The sequence below is a fragment of the Myotis brandtii genome, unplaced genomic scaffold (genome assembly GCF_000412655.1).
Source record: "Myotis brandtii unplaced genomic scaffold, ASM41265v1 scaffold38, whole genome shotgun sequence".
Taxonomy (NCBI): Eukaryota; Metazoa; Chordata; class Mammalia; order Chiroptera; family Vespertilionidae; genus Myotis; species Myotis brandtii.
Window position 1 is genome coordinate 4,925,487 of NW_005364596.1, and position 21,401 is coordinate 4,946,887.

At 37.9% G+C, this 21,401-nt stretch overlaps 1 protein-coding gene across 7 annotated transcripts in view; it reads right to left on the reverse strand.

The window, feature by feature from the left end:
* NPNT (nephronectin) overlaps positions 1-21,401 on the reverse strand; it is a 92,031-nt gene that overhangs the window by 58,699 nt on the left and 11,931 nt on the right. For 2 of the 7 annotated variants that reach the window (XM_014544748.1, XM_014544745.1), the window contains exon 2: positions 11,173-11,223. The exons of 4 other annotated variants lie outside the window; for them this stretch is intronic. The gene's annotated coding sequence lies outside the window, so the exon portion shown is untranslated. Of the gene's footprint in view, positions 1-10,745; positions 10,806-11,172; positions 11,224-21,401 lie in introns of those variants that run through there. One more of the 7 variants, XM_014544742.1, reaches the window with a different exon arrangement.

Here is a 21,401-nt window from a genome sequence, read left to right on the forward strand (position 1 = left end):
CTCTGTCTTCTCGCCTGGAATACAGATTTCACAGTGAACTACAGAGGCCACTTTGTGACCACAAGGTAACCTTGAGAATGAAAAAGGGGGCGGAGCAAGATGTCATAATATTAACCCTAAATTGCCATCCTAGCAATCTGGGGCACTGGTTTATCTGAACCTACTTGTTCAGATAAAGGCCCCGAATCTGGACTTAATGTGTGTTCGTTATCAAGTTGGCACATATTTTCTCTGGATACACACACGCACACACACACTGCACAGAAATGAGCCAATCCTAGTAAAGCAATATAATTTGTCAAATTTATTTCATATATAATGCCGTAAAATTATAGAAGTATCTAAAACACGTCACTTCTGTATTTGAAGAATCAGACTAGAAAATACATATCCATAATGACACTGGAGGAAAATAATTCCCAGCTTCTGTGCAAACTGGTCCACTCTTTGAGAACCGACTGCACTGTAATGTGAGCTCTCAGTAGCTGGCCAGCACACACCAACCTTTACAACCTGCTGTGGATAGCAGGCCAGGGGAAAAAAAAAGAATGTGATCCTTTCTTGTGGTCCATTTTGGAGTGTTCTAAAAACATTAAAAATAGATAATACATTTGATTTGGAGGAAAGACCGTATCTGTTGTTGCTACAAGTTAATCAGAAAATGCAGCATTGCTTCTCTGACCTACACATTGACCAGGGACAAGAATTCTGGGCCATATTTGACGGTCCACTGTTCTCTGGCCTCCACATATGGTTTAGCAGCTCAGTAATACAAATTAGGTGAAGACCACAGATAGTCAATGAATGACAGATCTTTTTTTTTAACCCCAAACTGAATGCCAGGAGTAAGCTGAAATGGGCAAATAATATTCAAAATTTACTTTTTAACATTCCTGCAGTATAATCTCCAACTCATTACTTTTACTAGAGGAGGAAAAAAAAACAAGTCTCAACTGGCAAAGCAAACACAGCTCTTTTATTGTCTGTCACATGTCCAAGCCGCTTTGGTTTGCAATCTAATAAAATTTTACACTTAAAAATTCATCCTAATGGATGTAACTGAGGTTCTGAGAGTTGGACAATGTTTTCTGATGCAGATATAAGAGGTGAGTTATCAAGTAAGTTAGGGGAAAATTACGGTCCCGTGTCAGTTCTATAGACTATTTCTTAAATAAACTAATCACACTGGGAGTCAAGTACCAACATTGAAAAAATAAGGACATGTTGAGATGCCCAAGCAGATGATGACTCTGGAAAGCAACAAGGGAAAAGCCAACTCAACCTCAGATGTGGTTAGTAACTTGAGAAGGATTTCCTTAACGTGAATAAGATTGTCTCTCGAGTCCTAAGAATCATTTGTAATTTCTGCAATCTACATCATGTTGCTATTCATACACGGCACCACTAAAAGCAGAACAAAGAACCTTGTCCTCCAAGGCATGTAATTTAGAAACAAAGGTGACAGAGAAGTATGTAAGGGCAGGGCAGAAGAATGAATGGCTACAAAGGTGGGAGATTTCAGAGAGCTCTCATTACATCTAACAAGTTTCAGAGAACTCAGATATGGAAAACTCATCTGAGGCAAACAGGAGCATAGAATGAGAAGTATCTTTTTCAAAGAGCAGTTGACCTTGTAAGAGAGCAAGTTGCTAAATGAAGCGTGAGACAACTCATTGCTATATGAATGGGACTTGGAAGGAGTGGAGGCAGAATTTACAGGGCCCACTAGAAAGGGCCTGGAGCCATCCTATACCACAGGTACACCAAAATCCTGAGGAAAGCCTCCTACAGATTCTAAGATCTTCAGAGGAAAACAGCGCCCCAGCTTTCCGAATACCCTGTATGCCAGTGCTGAAAATCCTGCTTTCAAATCTAAACTCCTGCTGCAGTATAAACTGAAATGGAAGTGCCTCTGATGGTTATCACTATAAAATATTATCCATTAAATACTCTCATGAATACAGAACTCAAAACCACTTCATATGACTGATTAAATCTATCTTCACAATATCCATAGAAGGCAGGAGAGCGACATTATCCTCATTTACCGGCAGACAAGTGAAAACACAGAGGGTTACCTGACTTGCCTGATTTCAGTAAAAATTTCTTGTCCCAGATCCATGGGTTTATCTGAACCCACCTGTTCAGATAAAGGCCCCGAAGCCCAGCAATCTGAGTGCTTGGAAAGGAGGAGAGTGCGGTTGTAGTAAAACACTAAGCAAGGAAGGATGGGAGGGGTAGAGAATGTCAATGGTGATTAAAGGCATAAAGGTATTTAAGTTGCATTTCCAGGAAGGAAAAGTTGCAGGTAAGAACATAATTTACAATTTAAGGAAATTAACCCTAATATTTCAACATAATCTCTTTACTCCCTTGCTTGTTTTGTATCCTCCCTCCCAAAAAAAAATGAAGTATAGAATTTCTATCTCTTCTGAAGTATCTCTACATCTATGATTTTATTTTTGCTGTCACATTTTATCTAACATTCTTTTTATTAAAAACAAACTATTTTTGGACTATAGTCAAATATTAAGTCAACGAACTGATTGATAATTTGGTGCATGACATTAAAATAAATAGGTTTTCTGGTCAACATAATATTGTCTTCCAAGAGCAGTCTGACAATAACTTATCTTTGTCTTTGGGAACATCCAAATCAGACACATTTCAACTCTCACTATTTTTTAAAATATATTTTTATTGATTTCAGAGAGGAAGGGAGAGGGAGAGAGATAGAAATATCAATGAGAGAGAATCATTGATCAGCTGGCTCCTGCATGCCCCCCACTGGGGATTGAGCCCACAACCCAGGCATGTGCCCTGACTGGGAATTGAACCGTGACCTTCTTGTTCATAGGTCTATATTCAACCACCACTGAGCCACGCCTGTCTGGCTCAACTCTTATTATTTAATGTTTAACTCCTGAAGTAGCCCAAAGAAAATAGGTTTCTGCACCTGCATTTCTGTATCTCAAACCAACTTTTAATTATCATAATTCAGTACTATCTCTTTCCACTGAAAAATCTCCTTCTTTAGTGTTGGCCTTTTCAGTTGACTTGGAATTTTAATTTTTCTTTCGGTTTCCACTGTGATATGAGTGGAATTCAGATGAATGCCAAATGAGACATTCGGAACACACAAGAAAATGTTATTGGAAGTGTGAAGTAGGTTTTTGTTTGCTTCTTTTAAGTTAGGTAACAGTAGCAATGAGCACACTTAGCACCCAGATCTTTGTTTCTAAATCCTATTCCACAGTGAAAGGAATCAGGACTGGGGCAGGGAGCCTGGAATATTTTGCTGGGATAAAAAGCAAGGACGTAACTCAAAGAATAAAGAAAAGATGCAAAAAGGTCTGGCTTGGAGGTGTTTCCACTGGCCAAATCTGGGGTACTTGGAGCGCCAAGAAGTATAGTAATTCATAACAATTAAATAAAAAAGAATCCATGGGTCCAAAGTGATTCAAAAAGGACAGAGCTCCTCTTCATGGAAAGATGCCAGTGAACATGTAGAAGGAACAGTAACACAATTTCACAACCACCATTGAAATAATTGATTTGATCAAAAGTTAATCGTAGGTGCTAAAACTTTCACTGGTTGGAACTTTGTTGGAGAACAGGATGCTCAAACAGTTTCAATGTGTCATCTGCAGATGACTTATAATAAAAAGAAGAAGGTGCCTTTCAGTTGAAAAATCTGGTGGACAGACCTTAATCATGTGACCAAACTTAACATCCCTAATATGGAACAGACCAACATTATGCGCAATGGGAATGTCATAACATATGATCACCTCTGTAATACTCTTGCAAAAAAGGTTTCACCTGAATCTAATGACGATGCAGCCAGAGACAAATTTAAATTGTGAAACATTCTACTTGGGACTCATCAAAAGCGTCACTGTCAAGAAGAAGGAAAAAAGTGGTCTTACTGTTCTAAACTAAAGGAGACCAAAGGGAATGTCAAGTAAATACAATGTAAGATCTTTGCTTGTCTCCTGACAGAAAAGAAAAAAAATCATAAAACTAATTATTGGGACAACTGGGGAATCTAAAATATGGACTGTATGTTACATAATATTTGTGTGTCAATGTTACCTTTCTTAAGTGTGATAAGGATATTGTGATTTGTATGTAAATGTCCTTGTTCTCAGGGATGCATATTGAGGTGTTTAAGCATGAAGTGCCATTATGTCTGAAAGTTACTTTCAAATGATTCAGATGGATGAAAGGAAGGAAGGAAGGAAATAGAAGGAAGGAAGGAAGGAAGGGAGGGAGATGTGTAATGTTAATAACTGTAGATAAAGAGTATAGGGGGCCCTGGCCAGGTAGCTCAGTCAGTTAGAGCATTGTCTTGATACACCAAGATTGCAGGTTCAATCCCCCATCAGGGCACATACAAGAATCAACCAATGAATGCATAAATAAGTGGAACAACAAGTCAATGTTTCTCTCTCTCTCTCTCTCAAATCAATAAATAAATTGTTTTTAAAAGATTATAGGTGTGTTTACTGATCCTATACTTACAAGTCTTCTGTGGATTTGGAAATTTTCAAATATAAAAATGAGACAAATTTATAAACACAAGTACGATAAAATGCATACCTTGACAAATGTCATTACTTGAGAGCTATTGTGCACTCATCAGTGCTCTCTAGAGAAGTGGCCAAGAGCACAGATGCCCTCCACTTAGGAAATTCGTGTCCTATGCAGATCACCTGTCTTTTCTCTAAAATAGTCAACCTGAGTTGAACCAGGTGAAGTTGCCAGCACAGCTATTTTTTTCTTAAAGATTAGTGCTTATTGGACTTACTCAGAGGTTTGTTGACAAGATTAAATGAAAAACATCCAAATAAACTACTTAGAACTGTACCTGTCTCATACTAAGAGCTCAACAAAACGCCAGCTATAATGAGGATTATAAGAACGACTAAAACGAAAGCCACAGAGGTTAACACACTATATTAAGAACTGAAGGTATACATATCAATAAGATACCTCATCCTCAACTAGTAAGTCCAGTAAGGATAGACAAGAAGTAAGCACAGATATCTTAACAGGTGCATATAAAGGATACATTAGAGAAAGTGATCAATTACATAGATTTAAGAGTGTCAGAAAGGTTTTGGAGAAAAAGCAATGCTAAACATTTCTTTTTCAGAAAAGCAAATTTACAAGACATCTAGTTTCATAATGCGAGAATTCATTAGGATATAATGAAACACATTAAAGTGTTCCTTTCCGTTAAAAATTATCATATTTGTTTTAGCTTAGGAGATGATGCTCTAATTTGGGGCAGGTTTACTGGGCAATCATCGCAAAAGGCTAAAAAATTCTAATGTGACCATTATGACTTCTTTCCGCAACCAAAATCTCTCTATGTTTAAAAGAGTTACTGGTACAATGAGCCGAGCCATATATTAACTACTTTTTTAAAAAATATATATTTTATTGATTTTTTTTACAGAGAGGAAGGGAGAGAGATAGAGAGAGTTAGAAACATTGATGAGAGAGAAACATCGATCAGCTGCCTCCTACACATCTCCTACTGGGGATGTGCCTGCACCCCAGGTAAATGCCCTTGGCCGGAATCGAACCTGGGACCTTTCAGTCTGCAGGCCGACGCTCTATCCACTGAGCCAAACCGGTTTCGGCATTAACTACTTTTAAAAGGGAATCATTTTGTGACTGTGCATAGATTTATATGATGTGAAGCAATCGTCAGTTTGGTATACAGTGTGTGTTTTTTGTTGTTGTTAATCCTCACCCAAGGATATTTTCCATTGATTTTTTAGAGAGTGTGGAAGGGATGGAGGGAGAGAGAGAGAGAGAGAGAGAGAGAGAGAGAGAGAGAGAGAGAGATGCATCAATGAGGGACACATCAATTGGTTGCCTCCCACCCTTGCCCCAACTGGGGCTGGGGATTGAACCTGCAACCCAGGCACATGCCCTTGACCAGGAATTGAACCTGTGACCGTTGGGTGCACGGGCCAATGCTCTAACCACTGAACACGCTGGCCAGGGCTACTGTGTTGTTTTTTTAAAGACAACATTACTTCATTAATTGCTCCAAATTTATCTTACGGAGAATGTTAAATAGAAATCTGGAAAAAAAAATGAAATGTCCATCAATAAGGGATTGGTTAAATACATGTTGGCACAATGGCCTTCTTGCTTCCAGTACTACGGACCTGAACAGGCCTACACTGCTGTGAGAGGGACCTGGGTAACCCATGATCTTACCATGCCATTCTCCTCCCCACCCTCCTTGACTCTTCGTCATTAATCTTACCAGATCAATGTCTCGGTATGGCATTCAACACTACATTTCATGATCTGATTCCTGCCTTCCCACCAGGCTCATCACCAATCACAACTACAAATACACCAACAAACTGAAGTTCTCAAAAAACAGCACACTCTCTAGTAGCTCCATACTTTTACGTGGAATGTCACTCCTCCCCTGTCTGCCAGACTAACACCTGGACGGGCTTCGATATTCAGCTTAAACACAACCACCTCCAAGACCTGCTGCAGCCCTGCCTCCTGAGTTCGGAGCCCTCTCGGTGCTTTCCTAGGCCTCTGTGCATACCTCTATCATCAGTTATTTCTATGTGTTTATATTCACATACACATGCACCATGCTGTGTCATCATAGTTATTTTTCTTATCTAGCTCTCCCACTAGACTCTGAGCTCTTTAAGTACACAGCCCCTGCTCTGAAATAGTGTGCAGTCTCTTGATAAAGACAGATATGGCAGGTGTGCAAGATGTTTAAGAGAACACAGAAGATGGAATTTCTCTGCAGAGAGGTGGGAGTCAGGAAAATGCCAGGAAGGCTTGCAAGAGGAAATACGAGCTGAATCTTGAAGGATGAGCAGGAATTCACCACGTGGATGGTGAAAGGCCTTTTATTCTGAATGAGCTGAGAGAGGTATGAGCAGCAGAGGGTCTGGAAATGCAATGGCAATCCCCCGTGACTGAGTCCTACAGTCAACAATAGTCCTTCAGGCCGTTGTCAGCATGAAGAGCCTCATACTCGGAGAATCAGGATTCTATCCATAACTGTGGACAACCAATAGATTGAAAGCAGTAGATAACACAGATTGCATTCTGTGTTTTCAAGCAGGTAAATTGATTTCTTTTTAGAAACTTAATCAAGAGTGAAGATCTATGGTATGTAAAAAGCCCATAAGATAGACAGACAAATTAAATATACTCATTGTCCCACTAAATTATCTTTTCTGAAAAGCACAATCTGCTTATTAAGATTACATCTTCATCTTTTTATCCTTTTATAAAGAAGTGTGTGGTCCTTCCACCTTTGAAAGTGTACCAAACTGAACCAGACTAGGCACTGCGGAAGCTAGTGCATCAGAGATAAAGACGTGTAAGACACGGTCCCCAGCATCACGGAACTCTCAGTCTAGCAGAACAAATGACACAGATCCACAAATCGCCACACTGCATTGCGGCATGAGACAGACTCCACGAAAGTGTTAGGACTAAATGTGAGAAAGGAGTGGAGACTTCCTCCTGCTCAAGTCGGGAAGGCAGAGGGAGAAGGTGACCTTTGAGATGGGATGTGAGTCAGGACTGCTTTTTGGTATGTTCAGTTAAGAAAGAATACAAACCTAAAAAAAAGTGTGGTCATTCATTCTGAACAATTACTCACTTTCAGTTGAATATTTGCTTAGAATTAGCAGTGTTGGTGATGCAAAACAGAAAAAGCCAACAAAAGATAGAGAAAAGGCCTAACATTTGTAAAGGGTGACTTTTTTTCAGTCCTGAGATAAACAAATGTTGAATTATTCATTTCTTTTGACTGGAGGCCAAAATAGTAAACTGGAGATAATTTTTTCAATAACTTAAAGCTATGAGATCACATTTCAGTCAAAAGGTAATATCGCATCTTCTCTTCCAAATTCTTCCTGTCCTGCTTAAAGTCACTCCTCTATGGAGGTCGTTGTGATGAATACTGAGGCTGAGGAAGTTGACGGAGGGGGAGGGAGGTTTGAGTGGGACAGTGGTGGGCAGATCATCAAATCACAGCCTGTGTCCTGCCCAGATCCCAGCCCTGAGCTCCAGACCCCAGCACCCAACCACCTACCAACCCCTCAACTACACAGCCTCAGAGCACTTCAAGCACACCACACCAGCACTGACGCCACCACCTGCACTTTCTCCCGTGTTCTGCAGCTCCCCCGATAATACACCCAAAACCTGGACATCATCCCTGATTCCGTCTCCCCTCACTCCTCAACCATCGTCAGCACGACCAGCACCGTTTTGCTGAATGTGAACTAACAGGAGTCAGTTACTGAGCAAAATGCTTTAAAAGTATTTTCTCATTTGATCTTCATAAAACGCCTATGAAATAGGCCTCTTGTCAGCATTTTACCAAAAAGAAACTATTGCTCAGAAAAGTTAGGTACGTTTCTCAAAAGCACAGGTTTTTGAGACCTGGTAGCAGCCAGGTCTGTCTGTCTATGAAGCCCACAGGCCCACCACTGCCCGAGGCATCCCTCTCCATCTTTTCTCTTTAGTACCTTCATTCCTTTTCCTTCTCTCTGTTCCCACCACTACTACTTAAGATAAAACCTAATTTCTCACCAGTTTTACTGGAACAACCTCTAGCCCTGAGCCTCAAATGGCTCTTCTCTAAATTGCCACTCAAGAACACATTCAGAAACAAGGCCCCAGAACCTCAAATGTCTGCAGGTCCCAGGCATTTGCCCTGAAGAAGCAGCAAGCTGCATGGTCAAATGAAATACATGCTCCTTCCCGATGGGGCAGCTGCTAAGCGACCGACGGCAGCCTAACTCCTCACTGCAATGCGGCTACTGATTTTTCAAAAAGCCTGATATCTGCCCTGGCAACTATTTTTTAAAAATGTTAAAATACTCTGTAAGTGAAACCAAATCCAACTATATGTCAGATCTGACCCAGCAGCACCAGCTTAAGACCTCTGAAATATAAATTTGATTATGTGCTGTCCCTGCTTAAAATCTTTACAATGCCCCTCGACAACTCTGGCACAAAAGCCAGTCTAATAAGATAACATCAGAGGCCTCCCCTGAGTCCACCCATCCTTACTTATTCCACAGCATCTCTCATCAGATGCCCTTCAAACACCCCCTTTCTCCCCCCACCCCCAGTGCTGGACTAGAGTTCTTACATTTCCTGGAACGTGCCCCTTGCCCTGCCGCTTCTGAAGTTTTAATGCATTTTTCTGTCTGGCCAGGGTGCCCTCCACTTGACACATCCCTCAGGACTTAGCTGGGCCACTAGTCCTTCACTCCTGGTCTGAATACACTCCCTGAGACATGCTCTTGCAGTATCCTATCTCAAAACACATCTGTATCAAAACACAACTCTCATCAATATTGTCATCCTCTGTGGTCCTTCAACGCTGACCATAAATGACACGAATGCCCAGAGCTTCATCTGACTGATGTGGTATCTGCAGTGGTTGGCCCAGGGTCAGGCAGATGCTAGCGCTCAATATGTGTTGAATAAATAAATCAACTGAATAGCACTGAGTGTATGAAATCTTCCTTGATCCTCTCCAGTTGGAAGTGATTCTTCCTCTGCACAACCTCAACTCTTCATCCCTAACTCTTTCCTACCTTAGAATACGAAGGAATGGGACAGCCTCTTACCATTCAGCTCCTTGCAAGCAAGAGTCCACGTCTTACCAATCTTCGCAACTCTCCCAGCAACCACCTTAACTCCTTGCCCCTAGTGAGCTCTCCAATGTTTGTCAAATCAATCACAGTAACTCTAAATGCAATTTTAGTTTGCGAAGTAAGTGTGCGTCAAATAAATCATAGCATCTGTAGTTGTAACTCTACAGTTAAATTCTAGTTCCTTCGGTTCCTTTTCTTTGGGTTAGGTAACCAAAACCTTACTCCAGTCTGAGGTTTGCAAATTGTCTCCTTTTCACTTCTCTTTGAGTTACACACACACACACACACACACACACACACACACACACACGTATTCATTTGCAAAAAGCAATGTGAACTTCATTAGAGAAGTGACTATTTTCAAAAGATGGGCAGGGTAAACAAAATGTATTTAAAAACATGCTATACTATGGATACTACAATGGACCCTAGAAAACACAGTTCAGAGTTCATTTGTTCTATATATCATCACACACTGATAGTAGCAAGCATTTATCAATCCAGCAACCATCTTGCAAAATAGGTTTAGAGAGTAGAAATTGTGGCTCAGAAAAGTTAAATAAAATATCTAATTTCTCATGGTCCGCAAGTGAAAGGAACAAGTCCTGTACCCAGATCTGTTGGTGACAAAGCCCACTTTCTACTCTCTCTATGGCACTGCCTCCCTAACTCAGTCATAGCTCAGCGAGTTAATTCTGGAACTGTGAGTAACTATAAGATACAGACACTTGAACTTTTTTAAGTCTCCCTGAAGAAATTCCTTAACTTTTATTTCTAGCATTACCAATTTTGTTCCCAAATGTTGTTATCAAAATCCTCTCTTTCATCTATCAGGTGAAAGTATGTTGTCTTCTCGGCACCAATTTAATTAAATAGAATTTCACATATTTCACCAAAATTTTCCACCGAAGTGTCAGTAGGGTGATCTGCTAAGTGGCATTATTCACTTCCAAAAATACATTAAACAAGGAACTCTTTATGTACCACAAAGAATAGCATGAATAGCTGTAGGTGCTACTATAACGTCTTATGTCTTTTATACAAAAAGAGATTTCTTACCTGAATTTTTCCATGAAGAATTAATATGAATACAATTCCCTCAGGTTAATGATAGGCTGGTGTTAGTAATTTCATTTGGTGAACTTTGTGGGTTTTTTTAAAATTTGCTTCTTTAAGTATTAAAAATATAAACTGTCCCTTTAGGTTAGAATGGAGGTCAATTTATTAGATTCACAAAACAAGAGAAAGAAATTACAAACTGAAAGGGAAAAGTTTAATGTAATAACTGAAATAGAGTTAACTTAGTATAATTATGAACAGAATAAACACATCTCTAAGGAACATAGTTCTCCCCACAAAAGCAACTCAAAAAAACCACAACTAATGTTAAGTTTTATTGATTAATTTTGTGAAGTTATTATTTAGAAGTTATGCCTTTTAAGACATATGTTAGCCAAAATTATTGCAAGAAATATGTTCATCTAACCTTTGAGCTGGCACCTTATCCTGGCTATTCTCTGCCTTAAGACGTAGAAAGCTGCAAAACAAATGTCCAAAAAAAGAAATTCCAGATCTTTTCTCTGTAAGGAGGCGGAACTTGGGTATTTATCAACTTGTTACATTCCCGGAGACTTACACATATTCAACTTTCAGTGCTTTTCTGAAACAAAAAAAAATCTAGGACATGTTTAAAATAGTAATATTTTAGTCACCATTTTGTCATTAGAAAACATTTTGTAACAAAAATATTAACCAATAACTGAAGTTGTGCTATTCTTTCATAGTCCAAATTCTAAGTTAAAATATTCAGACCTTTTGTAACACTGTACCTTCCAATCCAATTTTTCACTTTTCAGAATATTAATTTTTGGTTCCAAGAGACAGTATCCTTTTATTTAAATGTGTGTTGGACAAAGTATCTGAAAAAAATTAAAACCTTTGATCAATTAGTAACCAAGGCTGGTAGATTTTAAATCGGATATATCTTTACTTACCTGCTTTTTTAGATACTGTGTGTTCCCTTTTCTCTTCAAATTTGGGGAAGAAATATTAAGGGTTTTTTTTCTTTCCTTCCACAGCATTTTCTTCTTGCATGGCTGCTTTGGTTGTCCATAGCAACAAGAATTACCCAGAAAGCTCAGCCATTTCACTTAAAGGATACATAAATAACTCAGTTTAATGAAAGTAAATGGAAGAAACTTGAAACACGACTAATAATGGTCAGGATTTGACCAGCCTAGAGACCCTAGAGGTAAGGGAAGAGATTATTTTATTATTATTCTCTTTTGCATAAACATCTTACCTCCTTAAAACATAAAACACTCACTTTAATTTTCAATTTGTATATTTATTTGTAGAATTTAAAATTAGATGAATAGAGCCTTCTTTTGGGCACCAGCAAAAGAAAACAATTCTATGTTCAACTTGATTTAATGTTGTAGTAATTTTATCAATGCAGAATTATTGCTCTATATTTTTAAAGGCACATATTAGATTTCCTTGCTAGAGATTTTTTATGTTGGTTAGGTTTATAAGAAATTAGTGGGGATTTTTTACTGTTGTTAACTTCAAAAGAATTCACCATACCTTGATGTTGATACATTTCTTAAAATAGATAATGAAATATATCAGGTACAATCTAAACAAAAAGCTGAAAATAAACCAAAGCATAAACTAAAAATTAGATTGCAGATCACATATTAAGAACAATTGTTTATAACAATGGTTATATATGAGAAGGGAAAAATATAAAAGGATACCGTTTCTTTAATACTCTTTAATTGCCAATTTTGAATAATCTAATTTTCAAGAAAAATATATTAAATGATTTTAAACAAAGGTTTAAACAATAAAGAATAGCAAACATCATTATTTCCTAACAAGCAGCCAAACAGTTCTGTAGAGTTTATTTTCATTTTAGAATATCGTTAAGTTGGGTCACATTTTTCATACTTAACAGAAGTCAGCCTTGACACTCAGAGATTTTGTGAATTTTATAATATTGATATATATATATACATCCACTAATAAGACTTTTAGCATGAAACGTTAGCAAATGCCCCATATTTTAACACTTGCATTTTTAAACTATACAAAACTGCATTTTAAAGAAATGTTAAACCTGGAAGAGATTATTTCCAGGAAGTTTCTGGAATCTATTTTCTTTTGACACATAAGGAAATTTTCATAGGCAACCATCACCATAATCTTTGTGAAAGGTGCCAAAAATAAATGCACTACATGTATTTTTTTGCATGTGGTATAAACACCACCGTGAGAAGCACTAAAATAGGATTCATTAGTAGCACCTAATATAGATGATCCTGTCTCATTTCCTCCTAATAATCTGTGTTCTTTACAGCCAGTGTAAAACAGCCACAGCACTAAATACAGGCAATGTTACCAGAGAACCCCCTCAGTTCTCTCCTGCCACTTGCCTGAGAACCACTGCTTAGATACCTCTGAGGCTTCTCAGTGATGCTATGCACTTCCCTGAAGGTTCTCAGGGGCGTTAGGCATAGTTAAAAACAATAAGCACTCTGGTGACTTTATGAAATTGTGACTAATATAAGCCAGAGAAACTAAATTATTCAGGGATTACTCCCTGCGTGCTAAACACAGGTTTATAGATTTGGAGGCAATCCCGGGCTGTGGATGGTGCTAAAGAAAATGAGGGATAAGAAACCCTAAGGAACTGAGCCTACTTACGATCCAAATGTGTGTCTATCATCTGGTATATAGTTTAACTTGCTGTAAAGGATTATAAAATGCCCGAATGTTAGGCCAATCATAATCATTGAAAAATAAATAATAAAATGCTTCAGGCTAAGATAACGGATGCAGTTTCCACGTGACTCAGACAGGACTCACACGGCCTCTTGAGCACATAGAGCATAGCCTGACACATGTACCTCCTTTCAGGTGACAAATGCCAGGTACATGCATGGAAGGGAAAGGTCCCTCCTGACACTGTACATCTACCTCTCAACCCTAGTCTTTAGCTAGAAAAAGTAGTAACTCTAAAAATTCCTCATGCCCCAACTTTAAATGTCATGCCCTATTTCTCATTGTCAAAAAAAGTTAATGTTAACTAGACCACCAATTTACACCATACACAAGAATAAACTTGAAATAGATAAAAAAACTTAAATGTAAGTCACGAAACCATAAAAGTCCTAGAAGAAAACATAGACAGTAAAATCTCAGATATCTGGTGTAGAATATTTTTTGCCAATATATTTCCTAGGGCAAGGGAAAAAATAAACAAATGCAACACATCAAGGTAAAAAGCTTCTGCACAGCAAAAGAAACGATCAATAAATGAAATGGGAACCTACTATATGGGAGAACATATTTGCAGATGATACATCTGATAAAGGGTTAATCTCCAAGATATACAAAGAACTTATACAACTCAACACCAGGAAGACAAACAATCCAATTAAAAAGTGGGCAAAGGACTTAGATAGACATTTCTCTAAAGAGGATATACACATGGCCAATAGACATATGAAAAAATGTTCAACGTCACTAATTTTCAGAGAAATGCAAATTAAAACTATAATGAAATATTAACTAACACTTGCCAGAGTGGCTATCATCAATAAGTCAACAAACAGCAAGGGTTGGAGAGAATATGGAGAAAAGGGAACCCTAGTCCACTGTTGGTGAGAATGCTGACTGATGCAACCTTTTTGGATGAAACCCAAAACAGTATGGGGTGTCCTCCAAAAATTAAAAATGGAACTGCCTTGCCTGACTAGTGTGGCTCTGTGGTTGAGTGGTGATCTATGAACCAGGAGGTCACAGTTCGATTCCCGATCAGAGCACATGCCTGGGTTGCAGGCTCCATGCCCAATAGAAGGCGTGCAGGAGACAGCTGATCAATGATTCTCATTATTAATGTTTCTATCTCTCTCTCCCTCTCTATTCCTCTCTGAAATCAATAAAATATACCTATTTTAAAAAGAAAACAAGTTTTTTAAACATGGAACTGCCTTTTGATTCAGTGATCCCACTTCTGGAAATATATTCTAAGAATCCTGAAACCCTAATCAGAAAGAATATATGCACCCTCATGATCATAGCAGCATTATTTACAACTAGAGGCTTGGTGCACAACATTCGTGCACCTGGGAGGCGGGGGAGTCCCTCAGCTGGCCCGCACCCTTTCACAGTCCAGGAGCCCTTGGGGGATGTCCTACTGACGGCTTAGACCCGCTCCCCAAGGACCGGGCCTAACCTGGCAGTCGGACATCCTTAGCGCTGCCACAGAGGCGGAAGATGCTCCTGCCACCACTGCTGCGCTCACCAGCCTTCAGCCCGGCTTCTGGCTGAGTAGTGCTCTCCCTGTGGGAGCACACTGAACACCACAGGGCAGCTCTTGCGTTGAGTGTCTGCTCCCTGCTGATCAGTGCGGGTCATAGTGACCGATCATTCTACTGATCAGTCGATTTGCATATTACCCTTTTATTATATAGGATAGCTGAGGTATGGAAACAGCCCACATGCCCATCAGTAGATGAGTGAATAAAAAAAGCTGTGGTACATACGCCATGGAATACTACGTGGCTGTAAAAAAGAAGGAACTCTTACCCTTTGTGACAGCATAGATGGATCTGGAGAGCATTATGTTAAGTGACTAAACCAGTCAGCGAAAGACAAATACCATAGGATCTCACTTATATGTGGAATCTAATGAACAAAATAAACTGATGAACAAAATAGAACCAGAGGCACGGATACATGGAACAGACTGACGAGATTAGCCAAAGAATATAAATGCATAGCCCATGGACACAGACAACAATGTGATGAAGGCTGGGAGAGGGTGCAGGGACTAGGTGAAGGGGGACAAATGGGAGGAAAATAGTAGACATCTGTAATAGCGTCAACAATAAAAATAATGATAGTAAAAATAAAGTGAATGACAGTGGGAAAAAGTTAATATTAGTGTGTCAAATGCTATTCATAGACAACTATTCAGCTCTGTACATTTATAATACCAACATCCAGGACAACTGATCCCATGAATAACATTTTAAGTGAGAATTTGGATGATCCCAACTTTTAGTCCACTATTTTATAAGTATTAAAGCTACAGAATTCATCAGACTTTAACACAAGATTAGAGAACAGAACATTTAGCAAATACAGAAATTATTTCTTCATAAATTATGTTTACTTCCCTCAATTTAATTAATTTAAAAACAAACCTGTCTTATTTAGAAAATGAAAATGTCTTAATTCTTGGCCATATATAGACACCAAGATACAATAAATCTTTTAATTCATCAATGATTTAAAAATTCAATTCAAGGGTCAAAAGACCTTGAACCATTACCTAGTAAAAACTATTACCACAGTAAACTATTTACCACTCTAAATACCCACATACATTAAAAAATACAGCTAAGCATGAATTGCAATGTATTTTTCTATTATTTGCTATTTGTTGGAATGCATGCATATGGCAGATAATTACCAAGTACCTACAAAATCTTAACACTGAAGAAAAATAGAAGGTACTGAACTTTAAAATAATATTTTGGGTGGCAGAAAGCTTATATTTGAAAAGTCTATCCATGAAGTAAGTTTCTGAAAACTTAGCAACACACACCTTTGACCATTTAGGGATCTTTCATAGAAACTGAGTTTGAGAACTCTGATTTATAAAAACAAGGCTAAAGATTTTGAAAAACAACATTGTTTTGGCAAAGTAAGCCTAAATCCAGAAATTCTTAATGGTTTCTTCCTTTGTGTATATTAGCACAAATTTAAACTGTGATGACATCTTTCCTGAAAGTTCATAAGTCAATATCTTCAAAAGGCAACCCTAATTTTGTGATGTAATGTTATAATAGGAAAACAAATTCAGTTTTGAAGAATTTATATAATTAATCTACAGCAGCGATTTTCAGTCTTTTTCATCTCACAGCACACATAAACTCATTACTAAAATTCTGTGGCACTCCAAAAAATATATTGTACTTTTTAGCAACCTGACCAAAAAAGTAGATATAATTTTGATTCATTCACACTGGATGGCTAATGTTGTATTGGTTGTCATTTTTTTTATTTAACAATCTTAGGGAAAAGAGGTCAGTGCCCCCGACTAAATAGTCAGGTATGCATGTTTTAAAAATTCTTGAGGCACAACAGTTGAAAATTGCTGATACACAGAATGGTGAAAAAGACATTGACTAAATCAAGTGTTCAGTTTTAAAATTTAGTTGAGTCTAAGATTATTCACATGCAAATCACCCATGGCAAATCCTTAATTGCAAACTGACTCTCCACTGACATCTAGTACCCACCAAGGCTGTCTCCAGCCTTTAGTTAATGTCCGGCAGGAAATGAGGACTTCTAATTACATATAACAGGGGGGAAAAACTGTGCCTGCCCCCCCCCAATCAACTACTAAATTCTCAAGCTAAGAAACCACTTTGAGTACTTCTATCTTTTCCTTCCATGAGAGTTAAAAGTAACAAGTTGACTTTACAGTGTTTCATCAGACTAAAAACTAAAACTCTTGAGAATTTAATAAAGAATATTGAATAAACATATAGATATCTGTTACTAAACACATACTAATTCATAGTAATACTTTATCATATGTAGGTTTTAGTGTACTCCTGTATGCTGGCTTTATTAGGAATTTTATTTGGAATTCTATTATGACCATAACGCTCTCTTTAATTATGCACTAGTAGTAATGAAGTGATGAAATCAGAAAAACTCTAAAAAAAGTTTTAGTGCACTCAAGTGGAGAATTTCTTTATATTTGATATTACTTAACAAAACTATGTGTTGTAATACACCAGTTTTTTAGTAAATAGGCGTATGTTTTGCAACTGATTTGCTCTGGTAGATTCCCAGGGATGCATGGTCAATCACATCAGGCCTGTGCTCTCAGTATTTTTCTATGGGTGTAGTCACTTCGAAATTTTTTGAAAAATTTTCAAGCCAAATTATCTTGGCATCATCTTTGAGAACTGATCACTTATTGGTTCCTATGAAGTGAAAGACCTTGGCCCTGCTCATGTAAAAATCCTCACTTCCCCTCCAAGTTGATAAAGGGTGAAAACTCGGACAGGGTAGATTCTTGGTTGGTGCTGATCTCCTAGGGCACGTGTGCATCAGCGTTTCAGGTTCCAGTGTCCCTGGGGCTTCAGGAGTGTGCGGGAATGAGCACTTCCTCACAGCGCAGTTTGGGTGTAGATGGGGACTTGAAGAATACTTACCACAGGCTCTGCTCTGAGTCTATTATAGGCCTACATGGTTATTTAGAGCAGCCCTCCATGAGATCCAGTGAACTAGGGTAACAACTCAGGGTCATGTTGGCTCCTTTGCACGCCTGTAACAATCTGGAGCTTCGGGGAAATGAGCACTGGTCAAGATTTTGTTGTTCCTGGGTTCACTGGCCCTTATTCCAGTTTGTGCCTCATCCACCTCTTACTCCAAGCCATAATTTACACGGAAGTAAGAATATAGCAAAATGATGATGAGCTAATATATAGATATCTAACGAATACAAAACTAATGGCTCATACAAAACTGATACAGAAATTTCCCCCACTGATTTATTTGCAGAACCTCATATTTGATCCTAGAAGACCCCTATCTGCAATCCATTCACAATGTACCAACTCCATCAACTGACTGATGATGACTGATTTTTAAAAGATACGGACTAAAACAAAAGCAAAAAGATATGGAGTGGCCTTTAATTAATAATACAGCAAACTTCAGGACACTGTTAGAGATCCTAACTTGGAACTGTCTTGTCTAACCTAAAATTGTCCATAAAGCCCTCAACAGTTCATCCATCACAGCTAGATATTCTGGAGCGGTGGCTCAGAAAGCTAAGTGCATAGATAGTTCCTTCTTAAATGGCATATAGAATTGCCTCCCATGTTCTACTAGAGTAAGGGCCTCACTTAGCATTGGAGATGTTCTATGAAACAGCTTTAGAAACCAAAACTGGCTTCATGGTAGAAATGTCACGGTCCCCTTCCACTCCCATCATCCACTCCCACTCTGCAAAGGACAACATGAAAGGTTTCCTTCAGAACTATCTGTGGGAAAAGCCATACCTTCCCCAAACAAATGGTTTGCTTTATAGCTACAAACAACATGAATTATATGAGTAATAATGCTTCCCTTTTTCCTTTGGCTACCAGAAGTGAAGAGCCAAATGACAAGACATATTTAGGATCCTATGGCTTATCTATCTGCATTTTAATAATTCTTTTCTCAACATCTTACTTTTTATTCTGTCCTTTCTTTTTTTGCCCCCTAGACCTTGTTAATTCTATATTCCTAGTTTATTGTATGCTTTCCTGGAAGACACAGCACAGCCTTCCCCACACAAGGTAGAACATAAACAAATTCAAAGAAATCAATTCTACTTATCTTTTAAGGTATTTCGTAAGAAATCAAAAATAGAAAATGACTGAACAGAAGGTTTCCACTTTGTAACATTATTCATATTTAATCTCCTTTAAGTTACATATTTTATATAATAAAATTTATACAAATAAAATGAGCTCTTTAATTACTGTACTTACATAAAAATAGGATGTCTCTAGAAACCTCCCACATCTAAATGTATAGAACAATGACAATGAATCTGCAGAGATATTCATTGCAGCATATTTCATAAAAACAAAATACTGAAAACCACCTAAATGTGCATAAATAGGTGATTTTAATATTATGGTATACTGTGCAGCCATTTCAAAGAATAAGTGAGATTTACATGTAGTAATAAGAAATGGTCTCCAAAATGTAATCCTATATAATAAAGAGCTAATATGCTAATTAGACTGGACGGCAGAACAACCTTCCGGAACAACCAGTCGGGGAGGGGGGGAGGCCACAGGGACGTGAGGGCCTACACTTGCACAAATTTCGTGTATCGGCCTCTAGTATTATAAAAAAAGAAGATACAGAACAGTTCTTACTCTGTGCTATTACTTTATGAACAAGGAAAATTTTAAAAATGCTTAGAAGTCTCTGTAAAGATCAATAGGAAATAATTCATGAGGGTTGGATCTAGATGTCAGAAATATTGGGAAGTCAGAAAGACTTTTCTCTCTCTCAACCTGAGTCTTTTTAAATTTTTTACTTATGCATGCATTTCTTATTTTGTTTTCATTAGACAATTTAAGTATGTAATTGTGATAAGGATTAGAATAACTATGAGAAAGGTATGGCCCTACAGTTTTAAACTCACTTTTTAAAAGTCTTTTAGTACAAAACTATATTCCTATTTCCTGAAGATCTTTTTATCCTAACAGGTGTCCCCCAAAAAACTTTATTCAGATATCAAAATTCTACATAACCCTTCCTAATGGATCAGAGGTCTAGTAAAAAAGCAAACATTTACTGGTATTTACATAGGCATACAAATTATGGCTGGCCTATAAAGAGAATAAAAAGTCAATGAATTAAGCAACTCCGAAAAGAATTTGTGAGTCTTTCTTAAAAGCAAAAAGAAACTCACATCCATAAAAAATAGAAAACCGATAGGCAAGAAGCCAAGTAGAAATCCTGGCAAATGTACAAACCTCACCCCATCCTCCCAATATCAGCCAGTTGACTCTAGTCCAAGAGAACACAAATGAAAAATGGGGATAGAGGGTCCTTCACTAACTTGTCAGAGAGGTTTGGCGGGGAAAACTAGAATCAAGCAACAAATTAAGAGTCTAGATATAGGATTGCCAGAGCCTTATGTCAGACTGCAATCCAGTATTTCCCCTTACCTACTTACTACCAGGAAAGAAACCATTGGCCAACTGGCTAAAGTTAACAATGTATGCCATTTGACCACACAGAAAAAGTGATCTCACAGAAATACTAGAACACATGCAAAACAATATTTTTTCTATGTATGTTCAAAGTTGCTTACTTTAGATTTTTTTTGTATTAGTAAAAGAGTAGAACCAACGTAAATATCCATTAATAAGATATTGGTTAATAAATTAGGGTATAGAGCAGTGATGGCGAACCTATGACACGCGTGTCAGAGGTGACACGAGAACTCATTTTTTTTGGTTGATTTTTCTTTGTTAAATGGCATTTAAATATATAAAATAAATATCAAAAATATAAGTCTTTGTTTTACTATATGGTTGCAAATATCAAAAAATTTCTATATGTGACACGGCACCAGAGTTAAGTTAGGGTTTTTCAAAATGCTGACACGCCGAGCTCAAAAGGTTCGCCATCACTGGTATAGAGATACAATGATTCCAAAAAAAAAGGCTCCTCATGTGCTGGTGATAAAGAAAGCCTTTCAAAATGTATAGTTAGAAGAAATAAGCAAGGTACAGAATGGTGTGTATATATAGTATGGTTTCATTTGTATAGAAGAAGTGGGGGGAAAGAATTATAGGAATTTGCCCATAAGTATGTAAAATATTTCTAAAAGGTACACAAAAATTGGTAATAGCCATTGCTTTGAGGAGGAGCATTTGAGGATATGAATGCATTTTCTCTTATAAAATAAATATATATCTACACTAATAAAAGAGAAACATGGTAATTAGCGTACGACCGCTACCCTTCCCATTGGCTAATCTGCATATCCTTATGCAAATTAACTGTCAGCCAAGATGGCGGCCAGCAGCCATGCACCTGGAAGCGAACATGAGGCTTGCTTGCTCCAGTGACTGCAGACTCCAACGTTCCCCGCCTGACTTGCCGGCCTCT